Source organism: Wyeomyia smithii, chromosome 3 (genome assembly GCF_029784165.1).
Source record: "Wyeomyia smithii strain HCP4-BCI-WySm-NY-G18 chromosome 3, ASM2978416v1, whole genome shotgun sequence".
Taxonomy (NCBI): Eukaryota; Metazoa; Arthropoda; class Insecta; order Diptera; family Culicidae; genus Wyeomyia; species Wyeomyia smithii.
The window spans coordinates 140,123,126-140,141,105 of NC_073696.1; the positions used below are offsets into that span (position 1 = coordinate 140,123,126).

The 17,980-nt window shown below is 40.1% G+C and overlaps 1 protein-coding gene across 4 annotated transcripts in view; it reads left to right on the forward strand.

Moving 5' to 3' along the window:
- LOC129727470 (CHRNA7-FAM7A fusion protein) overlaps positions 1-17,980 on the forward strand; it is a 519,941-nt gene that overhangs the window by 215,235 nt on the left and 286,726 nt on the right. The gene's annotated exons all lie outside the window — the stretch shown is intronic.

Below are 17,980 nucleotides of genomic sequence, written 5' to 3' on the forward strand. Positions count from 1 at the left end.
GCGAGGCTTGGAGAATTATGTTTTGAAGTTTGTTTTGATTGGGAACTGAATTTTGTTTACCTTGCCTTGCCTTAACAATGGCTAAACGGACAGGGCATTCGTGAAGTTTGACATATGGTTGCCGTTACAATTGGCGCACCGAAATTTTTTATTCTCTTTCACAGGACATGTGTCCTTTTCGTGAGAGTTTCCACAATAAAGGCATTTTTGGTCCATGTTACAGAAATTAGATCCATGGCCATATCGTTGGCAAGTACGGCATTGCGTGATATGCTTTTCACCTCTGCCAAATTTTCAATAAATTTCCCATATTACACGCACATTATATAAAGCATGTGCTTTTTCAAAAAATTTTAAGTTGTTAACCTCACTGCGGTTAAAATTGATTGAATAATTTACAAGGGAAACTCCAGTTCTCTGGTTGTTTTCACCTCGTGATTTTTGTTTCATAAGAACTACTTGGGTAGGGGCTATGCCAAGTAATTCTGTCAAAATAATTTTGATCTCATCAACGGTTTGATCGCTGGTGACACCTTTCAAGACGACCTTGAACGGCTTGGCGTTCTTGGTGTCATATGTAAAAAATTTGTACATCTTGTCAGTTAAATACTGAACAAGACGATCACGACCCTTTACTGAGTCGGCTAATAAGCGGCATTCACCTCTACGGCCAATTTGATAGGTAACTTTAACGTCAGAAACAAACGTTGAAAGTTCCTTTTTGAAAATATTAAATTCAGAAGAAATAGTTACCACAATAGGTGGAACTTTCTCCTTTTTAAAAGAATTTACATTTTGTATAGTTTCATTACTAATAACTTCCATTTCACCAGCTTCTCGCTCAGGCAAAATATCAAAGGGATTTTCACTGCAGACACTCGAATTGTCCGAGAGAGAATTCTCTCTCTTTCTCCTCGTAGTGATGCGTGGTGTCTTTTTTTGCCCTGTCACTTTAGAATACGGAAAAAGTTAAAACAAATGTTAAATTTAAAAGTAGGTAGTCTTGACAAAGACTGATGCGAAATAAGTTTCAGGTAATCTTTAAAAGATGCTCTGACAAAAGCAAACACGTCTGACCTGTCGGGCAGCTCAAGACGCACTGCTCACAGCGATGTAAAATATCTCTACAGTCGACCTCTCAACGAACAACTACCAGTTTTTATATATCATTTAAAAAAGCCGCTTTTTCTGAACAAAACGTGATTTTTAAGAAATGTTACTCGTTTTCCTTAGATTTTTAAATGAAGAATAAAAAGTTGCTCGAAATGTCTTAAATGACATTTCGCACACGTACGGTATATGGGACAATTGTCATTTGAGATTTTTCGAGTGGCTTGTTATTCTTCATTTAAAAATCGAAGGACAACGATAAACATTTTTAAAAGTCATGTTTTGTTCTTTCAACTGATATATGAAAATCAACAAACCGTGTAATTTTAAACAGTTCTAAACAGTTTACGTGTGCTGCATTTTTAGGTATCTACTTATGCCTAATGAATCACAGTTGCAAAATTGTATTGTTGCATGTCCCACAAGGATCAATTTTGGGACCGCTCTTATTTTCGATGTTTATAAATGATCTTCCAGAGCAGTTGTCGTACTGTCAATTTCATTTATACGCAGATGATTTTCAATTGTATACCTCCGGAAGCTTAAATGAAATTGATAATCTTGTCGATAAAGTCAATTCAGATATTAAAAAGATAACTAGTTGGAGTAACTTCAATAGCATTAATTTAAATGCTGAAAAAACTCAAGCAATTGTATTTAAAACGAAACGAATGGTTCTCAGTGTAGACTCTCGTATTAAAGTTGGTGAAGATATCATCGCTTTTTCTCCAATCGTCAAAAATTTGGGTATACTCATGGACAATCACATGAAGTGGGATGCGCAAGTATCGGCGACATGTAAAAAAGTATATGGGTCAATGCAATCTTTCGTTGCATTGCGGCATTTCACTCCTCAGGCTATCCGGTTACAACTCGCGAGATCTCTTATTGTTCCCCTGTTCGATTATGGCAATGTACTTTACGCAAATGTTTCTCACGAAAACTTCGAAAAATCGAAATTGGCTTTCAATTCTGTCACCCGCTATGTACATAACATTCGCCGGTTTGATCATATCTCTAGTTACCAGAAATCATTGGTTGGGTGTACTTTCAAAAACTACTTAGATTTTAGACTATGCACTCAGACCTACAAAATATTATTCGACGGACCTCCGTATTTCTCGAGATTTTACACGTTTTCTCAATTGCCCAGATCAAGAAATCTTCTTTCAATCAGATGTGCTACCGATATTGGTAAAAAAGCTTTCCGCCATCGTAGTGTCTGTTTATGGAACCGCCTGCCAGACGTGTGCAAACGAGCTATGAGTTACTCAACATTTAAAAGATCGTGCAAATTGTATTTTGCTCAATTGGATTGAATTGAATAAAAATAAATTAAACTGATCTGCAGAGGTTACTCACAATGTTGTGTGCACAAGCTTTGAAAACCATTATTAGGTTATTTGTGTAGCAAATGATTAGATAAATAAATAAATAAAAAATATTGTCCGAGAAATACTTTGAATAAATAATTGAGTGGCGTATTTTAAAGTGTAAATCTCAAATTACGTGTTTCATTTATTGTTACCTCAAAAGAATAGAACACCTCATATCAAATTTGTACCCGAAAAAGTTGTCCTGATTTTTAACCCAGACCAAATGGTAACCCTAATCACGAGCAATCCCGGGAACCTTCAAATAGTACAATGAGTAATTCTCGCTGAAACCGTCCCACTGGTGACATGAGGTCTTTGAAAAAGGATATTTTTGTGTCTAAATGATTGAAAGTAGTGAAAAAATGAGAAAACCACTTTGGTTAGTTCATTTAATGAAGCCCTCGGGCACAAATCGGTTAAACGGTTTTAAGAAAAATTGATTTTTGAGCAGCTCTTGATCTTTTCATTGATCTATTTCTTTTGAATTTGTCATTAAACTCCCTGTAACCAACACCTCGTTTCGAAGAAGAAAGATAGAGCTTTCATTTAAAGTAGAAAACAATTGGCCACCATCTTGAACATCGCCGCCATCTTGGATTTAATCAGAAAAATATGTTTTTGAGCAAGTTCGCAAACACCGATTTTAAATTTGATATCACCATTGGAATGCTTTAAGATACATTCAAAAAATTAGGTGAGCATTGAGTTTACCTTGTCATTCTGTTCACTTTTCTAAATCGACCTTCAAACAGTTCAACGCATGACGCGCGGCCAATATCAAATCAACGCAATATTGTGAGCCTGTAGTGTGTGTCTGTGTGTAGTGTGTATTATGGGCTATCCATATTCCACGTGAACAGATTTTTAAGGATTTGGTTCCCTCCCTCTCCTCCTCCGTGGGCAACTGCTCATATAAATTCAAAAAAATTTGTGTGGACCGTGGACATTACGCAGACCCACCTCACCAAAGTTGTCCAAGTGGAATGTGGATGGCCCCTCACTCAGTTGTTTGATTGTTGTCAATGCCTGTGTGGCTTTGGGTCTGTTCACAAATTACGTAAAGCATATAATCGTATCTTTGACCCCTTTTCACTCCATTCACATTGTTTATTTTTTCACTTCCTCTCTCCTCCTAGAGTGTAACGTAACTTATGAGAAAGCTCTTCAACGATTTTTTTTGCTAGAACAAAGTTTGGTTTCCTGTACGTAAGATAGTTTTCGCGTGTTTAGCAATTAAACAAATTAATGTTAGATGTTGTTTTTGCTACTGTTATTAACTGTTGTTTTCATTCATTAAACTACTATCAACAAACTTAGGTATGGTATACCAAGGTATGAAATGAATCAAGTATGTCCCGAGTAATCTGGAGAAGATTTACTTTACGCGTATACCAACGTAAATACAGTAAGAGTAGAATCCTCAATTTTTTGATCCCTAGCTAATCCTATCGACGAAAAGGGTACGTTTGCCACCTAACGAAATTCAGCCAATTGATTAAAGGCTATTCAAAAATTACGGTGCGTTGGTGCGCTTACTACCTGCGAACTAGGAATACTGACTGTCCACATCATACGCACACCGCAGGCTCAGTATATTGCGTTGATTTGATATTGGCCGCGCGTCATGCGTTGAACTGTTCGGAGATCGATTTAGAAAATTGATCTGAATGGCAAGATAAACTCAGTGCTCACCTAATTTTTTGAATGTATCTCAAAGCAATTCTTCTCAGCTTTCCAGCGGGGATGTCAAATTTAGAATCGGTGGTTGCGAACTTACTCAAAAACATGTTTTTCTGATTAAATCCAAGATGGCGGAGATGTCCAAGATGGTGGCCAATTTTTTCTACTTCAAATGGAAGCTCTATCATTTCTTTTTAAAACGATGTGTTGGTTGCAGGGGGTTCAATGACAAATTTAAGAGAAATAAATCAATAAAAAGATCAAGAATTGCTCAAAAATCAATTTATGTAAAAACCATTTAATCGATTTTTCCCCAAGGGGTCCATCAATATGAACTAACCAAAGTTGTTTTCTCATTTTTTCACTACTTTCAATCATTTAGACACAAAAATATCCTTTTTTAAAGACCTCATGTCACCGGTGGGACGGTTTCAGCGAGAATTGCTCAATACATTTTGTTCAATCGATTTCGTTTCTTCCCATAACTTTTGAACCACGTATCAAATTGTTATGAAATTTGTTACTTGCACGTTTGACAGACAGCCCGTAGTTATGTTTCAATCAGTCGTGTAATCTTTCAGTTAATAGACTTTGGTTGTTTTCACAATTTAATACATAACGATAGAAATAAAAGTCCGATTATAATCAAACGAATTGTCAAACTCAATCAATCAAATCAATCAAACTTTTCATTTGATACTAAGATTGTTGAAATTAGACTAGCTACCTTTGGGAAAACAAGTGAAATTGAAAAGTCACAGAAACATGTTTCTTTTCACAACTTTTAAACCATATGTCTAATCATTATAAAATTTTAAAGTTAACCTTTAACTAGCCCGTTAATTTGATACCAATATTGTTTGAATCGGTTGTGTAGTTTGTGCGATAATGAAGTCTCGTGATTTTTACATTTTGATAGATTACAGACAAAGTTACAGTCCGATTACAATGAAATTCAATAGGTTGTTTTGAGGCAGCTAGACCTTTTATTTGACACTAATTTCATGAAAATCGGTTCAGCTATCTCGGAGAAAAGTGGTTGAGATTAAGAAGTCATGTGAATATGTTTCTTTTCATAGCTAGATTTCACATTTTCAAACATAACATGCAAAATAAAAGTCCGATTGCAAAACCAGTCAGTAGGGTCTTTTGACACTGATTTTATGAAATTCGGTTCAGCCATCTCTGAGAAACATGAATAAGATTAAACAGTCTCCAGAACCCATTTTTTTTTAACCAAATGTTCAATCTTTTTCTAAGATTCAAATGTTGAGGGTTTTTTGGGAAGCAATTCAAGAACTTAATTCTGCTCAAATCGGTTGTGTGGTTTCTGAGATAATGATATTTCATGATTTTTACATTTTGATACATAACCTCTAAACTAAAAATCCGATTACAATGAAATTTGATACGGTCTTATTGGGCAACTAGACCTTTCATTTGCAATTAATTTCATGAAAATCGATCCTGCCATCTCTGAGAAGAGTGAGTGAGAATAAAAATCTGCACATACACACACACATACAGAAAGTGCACAGCTCGTCGAACTGAGTCGAGTGATATTTGCCATTCGGCCCTTTGGAGCACTTTTACATATTCGGTTTTGCAACTGATTGCTATTCCTTTCTAGGAAAAAGGCAAAACTTTTAATATTGTAACTGCTAATGAGACCAAGTTTAGAACACAGGCTGATACAAAAACAGTTCGTTGCAAAAAATCAAGATATGTTAAAACCCTGCTATATTTGGCTGATCGCGAACAACTTTTCCCTTCTGAGATCGGGTGACCGTTTGCTTGTAGGTTGTTGTAGTAGATCCCTTGAACACTGTCCTGAAGCACAAACGAATGATTTTCGGAAAATTCGCCACTACCAGTATTTCTCTTTCAAGCCATTTTTTTAGTTTCCTGGAAAAACACTACTTTTTTAACACAATAAAATCATGCTTTCGGATATCCGGAATCGTCTCAATAAACCTGTCCACGAATCATCCACGAACCATCCAAGCGTTGAATTGAATTTTTACTCCTTCACTCCGGTAGGCATCGGACAACACTGCTTGGATTGACAATATAATTCGCTATTGAATTTTCTCTTTGGTCCGGCAGCCATCATAAAAAATTAAAATTTGGACGTGTTGCCAAAATCGAACAAGGCCTGTATGGTATTTCTTCGATGGAACTGTCATCCACGAAATAAAACTACGTACACTGAGTTCATATTTACGCAGGCAGTGTCTGTCACAAAGGATCAGTTTGAGAACACCTCTGTACGAAGCAAATGCTTTTCCGTCATTAGTCGTCTGAGTTCGATCAAACACACAGAAAAACATGAGCATAAAACACTCGTATATTACGTTAACACTATGTAGGTTCCTGCCGCCCAAGCTAACAAACACTCAGTTGGCCGCAGCTCAGCCAGCAGAGAGTTTTCTTTGGACAAAAAGCAAAACTTTCTTTGAGATTACCCTACACCAATCGCTTTTGCTTAAGAACACGAGTATTTCCCTTCCGAACGCTATCTTATAGGGTCCATATGCTAGTAATGGACCCCTTAGTAGATGTATTGCATAATTTAGATGTAAACGGCTAGAATTCTTTAAATTTTCGAAGCAGTATTCTTATAATTGGTTAAAATATGAAGTCTTTTACCTAATCTAATGAAAAATTCTTTGGTCAAGTTAAATTTTTATTGCCAATTATCAATAAATATTACCGATCTTAATGTGCGCATAATGGACCCTTTTTCCTATTATGGGCCCGGGTTCACTATGCGTATAATGGACCCGGGTCCATAATACGCAAATTATAATATTTGGTCATGAAATGTTCCTTTCATTAGTACCATGCAACGGGGTGAAATTGTGAAAGTGAAATCAATTTTTATAACAATTTCCAATTAACTAGCTTCATGTACATTTTTCCCTAAATAGTATAATTTTAAAACAAGTACTGGTATGTGCGTCAGTAAACCTCTATGGCTATTGGAGAAATTTCTATCGTCTACTTCATGAAATAAATTCAATAGTTCTATAAGGTACTATGAGGTAAATTGGGGTGAAATTAATCACCATTGAAATCCATACATTCTTTTGGCAATGTGCTATTTTTCGATATGCTAAAGATAAATGATGATTTCTGTACTGAAAAATATCATTTACAGCTAGTTTATGGACGAAAATAACAATATTTCAGGTTAAAATTTGTTTATTTTGGTTCACGAGCTGCTTGTTGCTTAATTTGCTCTTGTTTGATCGTCGTTAGACCGATTTCATTTCGGTTTGTTGCAAATGCTCAAAAACTAGCTCTGAAATTAAAATCTTTGTGGTTTCCTGCGAGTTCATCAGTATTTCTTTGATGGTATGGAACGATCATTGTTGAAAATTACATTTTTTGAGCTCTTATCAAACATTACTCACTTCTCCAAATTTAACGTAATTAACCCTCAACTAAGAATACTTTAAATAAATTCAATTCTTTTTTTTTTTGTAATTGGAAACTTGTTTGATCAAATTTGATTGAGTTTTGACTGAGTTAGAAGAATTTTTCGAGAATATGAAAAATTGCACCGGGCATGCAAGGGTCAACTTTGACAGGTATGAGAATCATGTAAAAGTTGCGTTTAGGGACACGTTAAAATTGGCTAGTGTTGTAAGAGCAATATCTTTTTATTAGTATTTTTTATCACGAATTTTCAGGTAATCAATTTCACCCCACTGATCAATTCCACCCCATTCTACGGTATCAAGGTTCATTAGTCTTCATCCCAAATATAAATTCTGAAAAGCCTAATTTCAAATAACTTCACACATTTTTTGAAGGTTTTTTTTTTGAAGGATTTCGATGGTTTAGCTTAAAAAGAGCTAAAGCAGAAAATGGTGCTAGAGGCCAAAATTATTGAATTCATAGACAATGGTTTTGTTTGCTTGAATTTTAAACAGCATTGGGGCTCGGCTCTCAGCTCTTTACAAGCCCCGATGCTGATTTAACGAGCCTGTCGTCGTATGTTGAAATCCCGGCTCAGTTCAGCCTGTTAGTATCAGTAAAATTGTTGCGCTAACCCCGCAATTGTTGTGTAAACTAACAGTTGGCCGTGAAGCTTGTGTATACTAAACAGGAGATCGAGTTCCGATAGCGGAATGTAGCACCCAAGGCTTTAGCTTAGTTGGAGGGCCCTTCCTTGCTTTTCCAGTCCAAGTTTCAAGGTTATACTCTACGGTTGAACGTGGGAGCTCATGCAGCCTATATGCCTCTTTCATCAGAACGTGATTCTGGATCGCTAAAATACACTGTTGCACATCTAATTTCGTGTAATTACACTCGCACTTATTGATTGTCCCCTTTTTGCTCACGAATATTTTCTTCAACGCACACGCGAACGACAGATTTTGTGAGATTTTGAGAAATGAAGGGTTGTCAAATGCGCAACATTGTAACCTGAATTATGCCTTTGATGGACCCTCAGTGAATAAGTGCTATTCAATTTTTTTCGTCGTTTTCAAAGTAAAATTTAGTGTTAGTGCTTGGTATTAACATGTTTAAGATCATATTTGTAACACACAATTCGCTTGGAAAACAATTGAATATAATTTGTCTCTACTTACAAAATGGCTTACAAACTGCTGTGTTATGCTGTGCTGAATAAAAAATTAATTATTTTTCCTATTTTCTTGCAGAAATTTGGAAAATTCATATCAATTTATATCCTCAATTCATATCCTTATTCATATCATGTTGTAGTTATTCGTGAAAGATATTAATAATGACATAAATATGATAATGACATGAAACAAATGCATAAATATACCAGAGGGGTCCACTATACGCACAGGGTCCATTATACCCACAGGGTCCATTATACGCATACGGCCCTACCTGTATTCTTCTCTTCCTGCTAGCTTTTTATTAACGTCAGGCTAGCGGTAGAACGCTTTTGCCTGCTGTGCTATATTCCCAGAGAGAAGATATCCTCTTTTGGGTTTTAGCGAACAAAGAACCTTTCTTTTAGACGCATCTCATGTTCCCCACAAGCCACTCAGAGTTCTCAAATTCCTCTATTGAGCTTGAGCTTGAGCTTGAGCTTGAACGACCGTACATTTCGTAGTTGCTCCTCCGTGATGGATCTGAGCTAGTGAAGTTGCACAGGGAACCACGTATATGGCAACTTGGGACTAGTTTACCATCTTCAATGTACAACAATTCAGTAGCTTCCGCTTTGTATAGATCCATAACGGCGCCGGCCACGTCTTACGATCGTTAGGGTAAAGAAGGATACTGTGAGGAATGAGGTGTCACAGTCGTTGTTGTCGGAGACCGAGTTTACCTCTGCATCTCCACGACTGTGACGGAAAGGAAGGGTTGCGCCACCGTGGTAAGTGACAAAAGCGAACGATGTTGCGCGCGAAGTTAACTCATTACGAGGGCGAACAATGAGTATCTTTACCGCGATACCGTGAATCTTTGTGAGCGGCGCACGCGTAAATCACCCGCTGCTCGAAGCCCACAAGTGTTTAAGCATTTGTCTGTTACTTTTCCCGAGTTCTCTAGCATTTCGGTATACGCGGTTCACGATATTTATTGACCAAACGACACCTATTCCGTTTTACGACACGCTTATATAAAAGCAACGGGTGGGCAATCTCCGGCTAAACGATCAGACCGAGCACGAGTTTATTCCTAAATTTCTACGACTGCAACGGAGAGAAAGGTTTGTGTTCTCATGTTTCCGTCGCAATTGGCGGAATCGAGCAAAGTTGCGCGAGGGGCTCGTTTATTATGATAACGAACGACGAGTATCTTTGTTGTCGAACTCCGCGATATTATGCGAGAAACGCACGCGTAGATCATCAAGTGACTGAATCGGACATCGTTGCGCGCGGATCCGAAAACAAACGGAGAGTACTTTACTTGTCAGGTCTACACGGGCGACGCGCGCGAATGCAACTCACCACCCGAAGCGTCGTGGTTAAATATTAGTTTATTACTATTCACGGATATCTTCGAAAAATATATTTCAACAGGCGCGAGTTAGACAGGTGTACGCTCAATCATAGAAGCAGTGCGGACGATCTTCAGCATATCGATCAGATTAAGTCTATCTCTGCATTTCTGTGACTGCGGTGTAAAGGTTTGTGTTCACCATGATGGTTGGTGGAATCAGATACCGCTGCGCGTGGGCTGGCTTATTACGACAACAAACAAGCGAAGAGCATCTTTCTTGCCAAGTATTGCGGTCCTTTGCATACGTCGCGCGCGAAAAATCATTCAAGTATTAATCCTGAGTACCTTCAAGGAAGAAAACGCATTTCTACCTACGCGGTTCGTTGGGGGGTACACATCGCGTTTTTCTAATCACAGTATTAAATAACCGATCGGAGGTTTGGCTACACGGCCACAGAATAATTATCTGGGTATAACTCGCGAATCCGCTACATTCCGAAGATATTTATATCAGCAGAACTTTCCCGTGACCGGAAACGCGATTACACCGAAGCATTATGCACTACCGCTCTATTTTCTCATTTTAATACCGACGCTCGGGGTCACGACAATTCACGCCGATTCTTTCTTAGTTATCGATGCAGGTGTTACCTACTAAATTGAAAAATGGCAAAGTTTCATGCATCCAAAGCCTTAATAATTTAAAAACTGCATATACTGCAGGTATATATATTGATCATAGTACAGTTTTGGGTTTGTTGACAAAATGCCAAAATAATCATAATTGGGGCATAACATATAAAACCATTGTTCAAAAGCTAGAAAAATCTACAAAATTGAAGCCTAAGGTATTGGCCATCATCGACGCACCACAGCCCCAAGCTTGCTCAAAGCAACCCTCCTATACTCTCTGGGTGTCAACGTTTCTCGCTAATAGAGCCCTACTTGGAGCCTGACCGCGCACAACCGAGGTAATTAGCGAGTTACAAGTGAAATCTATTCCGATGTTACATTTTACAAAATAGGTGTACGCGTTTACTTGGTCGAATGTTCACCATGAGGCATGTACAAACACCCGAGCATCAAGTCGCGAACTCGCTGCATGCGTCCTGGAAACCCGTATTAAAGCAAAGCCCACCCAGATCGGAGACGCGATCACGTCAAAGCTTTACGCACAAATCCGCCGTTAATCCGTATTTATTTAATCTACATAACCCACTTGATAAAGTGGTTTCAACATCGCAAACTTATTTATACCTAAGTAAACGCTTAGTGGCACGGTGTTCTGTTTTCCCCTCTTATTTCCTTTTATTCTTTTATATAGGAGGCTGTCGTTTCGCATTGCTATTTTCATTTTTGTTCGATTTATCACTAATCACAGTTAACTGCATATCAAGCCTAATAAGTTGGTGACCGTTTTGCACGCGTGTTTTGCTTTGATATTTTCTCTATCTCACCAACCCTGCATCAAGTCATGTGCTATTGGATACTCCACAGCATGCATTCGCACAAGCTTTAACCTGTTCGCACTCGTTATCTAAGTCCAGTTGACGGTATGGTAGGTCTCTGCCGTAGGGAGAGCTCTGATCAATGTTCAAAAACAGTAAAAACGCTTCTTTGTAAACGTACGATTACCAAAACGATACGCATCTACCAGTTGAGGTGGTGGGGTCATGTACGTCGCCGTGATAGACATCACATTATTCGCGCTGCTGCGCGCTTAAGGCCTCGACGGTTGAGATCGTGTCGACCGGGGTATACGTGGTGGGATATTATAAGACAAAATTTGAACCGCTTCGATCACATGTCGTATGATGAGTGGAAGACTTTAGCAAATGAGAAGGAGAATTTTCACCGTAAGCTATTGGAAATTTATGACCAGGAGGAATCCGATTCTAGCGCATGGGGTAATCTGTTTTTATATATAAAGATAATATCTGATTCGAATTCCATTTTAGAGAGCGATTCCGATGCCACTCTGCACGAATTATAAATTAGTTTAGATAGTTTTATATGTGTTTTGTTATAATTATTATGTTTGTTTTGTTGTAAATATTTAATTGATTATATGTAGCAATAAATGAAAATTGTAAATAATAGTGAAATATATCCTCTTCTGTATGTGCTCCCGCAATAAGAATAGTTTTAAATATTAATCTTAATCTTTTGTCCTTGGCATCCATCCAAAGCCTAAACTAGTTTTTGGATATAGATGAAGCATGCTCACAAAGTTCTTTTAAGCCGCAGGAGATTCACATTCCTGCACAGCTTCACTCCCATAGAAAAGTAACAGTCCCCGATGTAGCCTGCGGAGTATAGATCCACACTAACCGCTATCAGTTCAGAAGCAGCGAAATCTGTTTAGACCCCAAACAGTGAATGCGATAAAAACATAAACTCCGTCATAAAGAGAGATGCCAATCAATGAAAACCAGCAAGCTTATGCACGACTACGAGAGCCGAAACCGTGTATGACCCCCTGTTTAACAACGAGCACCCCTTGGGTGTGTTCACCAGTAAGCGTTTTCAACAGTCCCACCCCCGCGCCTCGACTCAATAGCCCGCAACACCGCAACGCTAATCCTATGAGATCCTCACATCACTCTCCACGCACAATGTATTGGCCATCCGAACGTTCGTCCACTCGAATCGCCGGTTTTCCTGGGAGGTGTCCGCATTCTTCCACCAGAAAAGTGACCTGCATGCTACAATGCTCTCACTTTAACGCCCACCCATGCAATCTCCACCTCATCGGTGCACAGCCGGAAAACCCATCCACAACAACGCCGCCGTGCAGATGAGGACAGTCGTTAAAAATGCCGCCACCAGGCCTGTAGCAGAGTGCCGGTTGTCCATCCAGGAACCATCAAGCACAAATCTCCTCCTGTTCTCGTCAACCTCGTAATCAAAACAGGATGAGTCCAACACACATCAAGCAACAAACAAAAAGAACATGTCGGGTCAAACAGTTTTTGTTGGACTATATCAAACACATGTTTACGTTTACCAAACGTCCACCAAACGATCAACATCAATTTCAATGACAAACGTCATTTCATATCTTAAACCCTCGAAGCAAAAGTTCCTGTACACTCCGAATGGATATCAATAATAACCAAGTAAAAATAAAGTAATAACTTTTATGAAGTTAGGTAGAAACCAATAGAATAACAGTGCTTGTGCAGGCTCAAGACTGAACAAGCTCGACAGTACTTGGCAATATCTAACTAGCTAATTTTTTGGAAAATAATCGCGAAAAATTTGTTTTGAAAACAAATCCAACGTGGGTAGAATTAACCCGCGTCTTGGTATTGTTTATTCTTCATGTTGATAGAAAAGAATTTTGTTTCAAGGCCCGCCAACCCCGCCTGATCAGAGGTGCCAACACTACAGCTTTATTCCCTTTCCCACATGCAAAAACTAATATCACCAATACTAATACTACAACTTATCTTATTCTTCTCGCCAGGAGTGACTCTCAACACCATGACTTGGTGTTGCCTTTTTCCGCGGAAGGTTTCAGCGCCGACACCAACACTAATACTAACAACCCGCCATAAAGAGGCCGTGAAGCGGATTCCTCTCATATTCAAATTTTCATGTAAACCTCCATTTGAGTTCTCTAATTCCTCTATTAGTTATGAAATGAAAACGGATGATATACATGGAAACGCTTTTGGAAGAACCTGTAAGACTTGAATTTTGACATTTGCTTCCGTACAACTGCGGAACTTTGCCTTCTGTGTCCTCATCATTTCATCTCCAGCTGTTTCCTATTATTCGCTCTCTGGGCCGAGAACAGCATCAAATGAGTTTTGCAAAGCTTTTGCAGCTTTGTTTTATTTACTATGATGGACCATGCGATGCTAACGTGGAATTAAGACTTCTTAATTTTGAGCCGTAGATTTCGGCAAAATCGCCAGTATTAAAGTTATCCCGGATATCAGGGTGGTACAAAATGCATGAATGATGTAAAGATTTTCATTTTAACTCCGTTGAATACCTTATCAACATCAGTTCCTCAGAGTCTAAGGGGTACGGCAGGAATAAATACATTGTTAACAGAAATAAGTTGTTAGTAACTCAAATTATTTCAATATTAAAATTTAAACTATAACGCATTTTTTCCTGCTGCACTATGTACATCACAAGAAAAATCCAATCCAATCGGAACCCGAAAAAGTCTAAATGATCTTAAGGGGCCTGTGTGTATGCAGTACACCCCTGATTCCCTGAGATGTGAGACGTACCTATCCATAGGCTAATAGCACAACCCTGTTATACATGACACGCACACAAGCGCACATCAGACTACGAGCACGAGCCTGGGTACGCTTGGGTCTGACTCGCCCTCTTTCGTGCTTTGACCGTCGGACTGTGTGGACGCATTCACAAGGTGAGTAGCGGCGTGGACCTGCCGCTGGAGGCTTTCGGCGGGCTACACATTTGGCGATCCTGCCAGGTTGACTACTGGATATCTGAGCGGTTTCCTTTGAACCTTTTGGTGGCCACGAGGATGATTTACAGTTTGAATTGGCTTTGAGCGATATATCACAAATTATCTGTCGGGAAAAAGAGGTTTTTTTTCGCTTTTGTTAGTGACGCGCTCTTTTGCAAATGGCTACCTTTTTTTTTTCTCATTAAAGAAAACAAGAGGAGGGCATTCATAAGACAGTACAGTGTTCGGTAATTTGCCTGTTTGACTAAAACACAATAGATATTGTTTTATTTTCTATGGCGTTGACGGGAGTCCGCATAAAGAGTTGGCGATGACGGGAGTCCGCATAACCGTGAGCGTTGACGAGAGTCCGCATAGTTATAATTGGCGATGACGGGAGTCCGCCTAGGTAATTTAGCATTGCCCGCTGTACCATCACAAGCGCCGACAGAAGTCATCAAAGTTGTTGTAAGCATTGACGGGAGTCCATGCGGTAAATTTTCAGCGTTGACAGGAGTCCGCGAATTTTGTTATTTGTTGGAAAGGCAAACGAATAAGATTTCTCTTTATTGATAACTTTAAGGAAAGCAATATGTCATCGAGCGGAACATATGTACGGGCGCCACCCGTGTACGAAATTGAGGAAGGAGAGGAGTATACGGATGATCTGAGCTCGACTCAGCTTGGAGCTAACGAAGTGATTGAAACGGCTGATTTCGTCGATGAGTTTGCGGAAGAAGAAATTCGCGAGGACGAGGGAGATGTAGGTTCGGTTGAGAAACACTTAAACATAACGGACGTGGAAGAAAGGAACAACGCAGGGTCTGAGAACGTTAGTGACAGACTCGATCGGTTGGAAAGAGTAATGCTGGAGCTAGCCGATTCACTTAAAGGTAATTCGCGACAAGAGTCGACCAGACAGCATGGAATAGACCATGACGAATCAGGATGGGGATTCCCTGATGGAACAGCACCCCGTGTGGCTGGTTATTCGAGTATCCGTGTAGATGCAATACCACCTTTTCCGAAAGATGTTCCGGCGAATAAGCTGTGGGAAGCCTGGCAGCGTTTTTTGGAAACCTTTGAGATTTACGTATCGCTGTCACAGCCACTTGATCCCGCAAGTAGAGCAAAGTATCAGTTCGTGACCATGGGGTCAGACCACCGGCGGATTGTACGTGCTGCGAAGCTTCGTCCGAATCTTAATGATCCGGCCTGCTACTCGACATTCGTTAAGAACATCGATACGCATCTCAAGGCAATGATTGACACGTCGGCCGAACACGACATGTTCACCTCTATGAAACAGGAAAAAGGAGAGTCGGCCGTTGCATTTCATGCGAGACTAACAGAGAAGGTTCAGCTTTGTGAGTATGCGCCTTCAGATCAAGAGCGATTTGTACGAGTTTAAAAGGCATGGCCAACAAGGAGCTGGCAAAAACGTGCCGGACCCTTGGCTATGACACTAATTCCGTTGTACTAGCAGCAACTCGAGACGAGGCAATCGATGTGCAATCCAAGCAAGAACCACCGGACGTCTTTGCAGTTGCCTACAAACGGTCAAGATCGGGACCAACACCAGGACCGGCTCGCAAGTACCCCCGTTCACAGGAATTCGGGACAAGCCACGGATCAACTCGTTCTAACTTTAAACCAGGACAAGGACGACGTTTTCGTTGTCACAGATGTAACCGGACAACTCACGCTAGTGATACATGTCCAGCCTTGGGTCGAAAATGTCTCTCCTGTGGAATGGAGGGGCATTTTGCCGCAGCTTGCCGTTCCAAGAGAAAGATCTACGCTGCACACGAGAATGGAGAAAAGCGATTCAATGATAACGATAAGGAGATAAACGCAATTTCGTTTGACGATGTTTTGGTCCACTGACGGGTGGGGGATTCGACACCTATCAACTTCTTGATTGACTCGGGGGCTGACCGTAATATAATTGGCGGTTCGGATTGGAATCTTTTAAACGAACAGTACTACCAAGGATTGGTCGACTTGGAGTTCACGGACACTGCCCAAAACCAAGAATTGCGAGCATACGCTTCCTCAAGTCCCATGCAAATAAATAATGCCTTTAGTGCGAAAGTTGAAGTGGTTGGATCATCTAAACCGGTAGTACAAGCAAACTTCTTGGTCGTTAGTGAAGGTCGAAAGTCTTTACTAGGACGGTCAACAGCCGGAGATATGCGGCTCTTGGAGGTCGGTTTATCCGTAAACAATTGTGATTCTGGTAACCAGAAAGTGTTTCCTAAGATGCCCGGCGTGATCGTCAAGTTCAGTGTCGACAGAACAATACCACCAGAGAAAAACGCCTACTACAACGTGCCGGCTGCTTATCGAGACGGTGCAAGGCGTTGTTTGAAAGAGATGGAGGCACAAGGTATTATTGAGCGCGTTGTTGGTGCTCCTGGATGGATAAGCGGTATGTCCGCGGTCCCTAAGGGAAAAAAACGACTTCAGATTAGTCGTTAATATGCGGTCGGCAAACAGGGCCATAAAAAGGGTATACTATCGGCTACCGCTGATAGACGAACTGAAAATCAAGTTGCATGGGGCCAAATTCTTTACAAAACTCGACCTTAGCAACGCTTACTATCATCTGGAGTTGTGTACGGAATCTCGAGATTTGACAACATTCTTGAGCGAAGACAATGTATCGATTCACCCGTTTAATGTTCGGTGTGAATTGTGCTCCGGAGATCTTCCAGAGAGAAATGTGCCGCATTCTGGAAGGAGAACAGAACATTATCATCTACATCGATGATGTGCTTATCTTTGCCGATACGAGAGATCACTTGCCGGGTACCGCAAGTTCTACGTAAAAACAACTTGACACTCAACAGTACGAAATGTGAATACGAGAAATCTCGTATAAAATTCCTTGGACATGACCTTGACGAGAACGGGTTTCATGTGGACGAAGCGAAAATCAAAGCAATTCAAAGTTTTCGCTCACCAACAACCGGATCAGAACTGCGTAGCTTCTTGGGCCTAGCCACTCTCATCAGCCCATACATCGATAACTTCTCGGATATTACGAGTTCGCTCAGAGAGGTATCCACAAGTAAAGCCTGGAGTTGGGGCCACCAACAACAAACAGCGTTTGAGGAGCTTAAGGAAAAAATCACGCATTACACTACAACCCTGGGATACTTCTCAGAGCTAGACAGAACAATACTTTATACGGACGCTTCACCAAACGCCCTCGGTGCCGTGCTGGTGCAACAAAAGGATGGGCATCCTCCAAGATTTATCAGTTTTGCATCCAAGGCGCTGACGACGACGGAGAAGAAATACGCCCAAAACCAGCGTGAAGCACTGGGAGCAGTTTGGGCAATTGAACACTTCTCATTTTTCTTGCTCGGACGCCATTTCACGCTAAGAACCGATGCGGAAGGCATAACATTCATCTTCGATCGTAAGCGGGAAA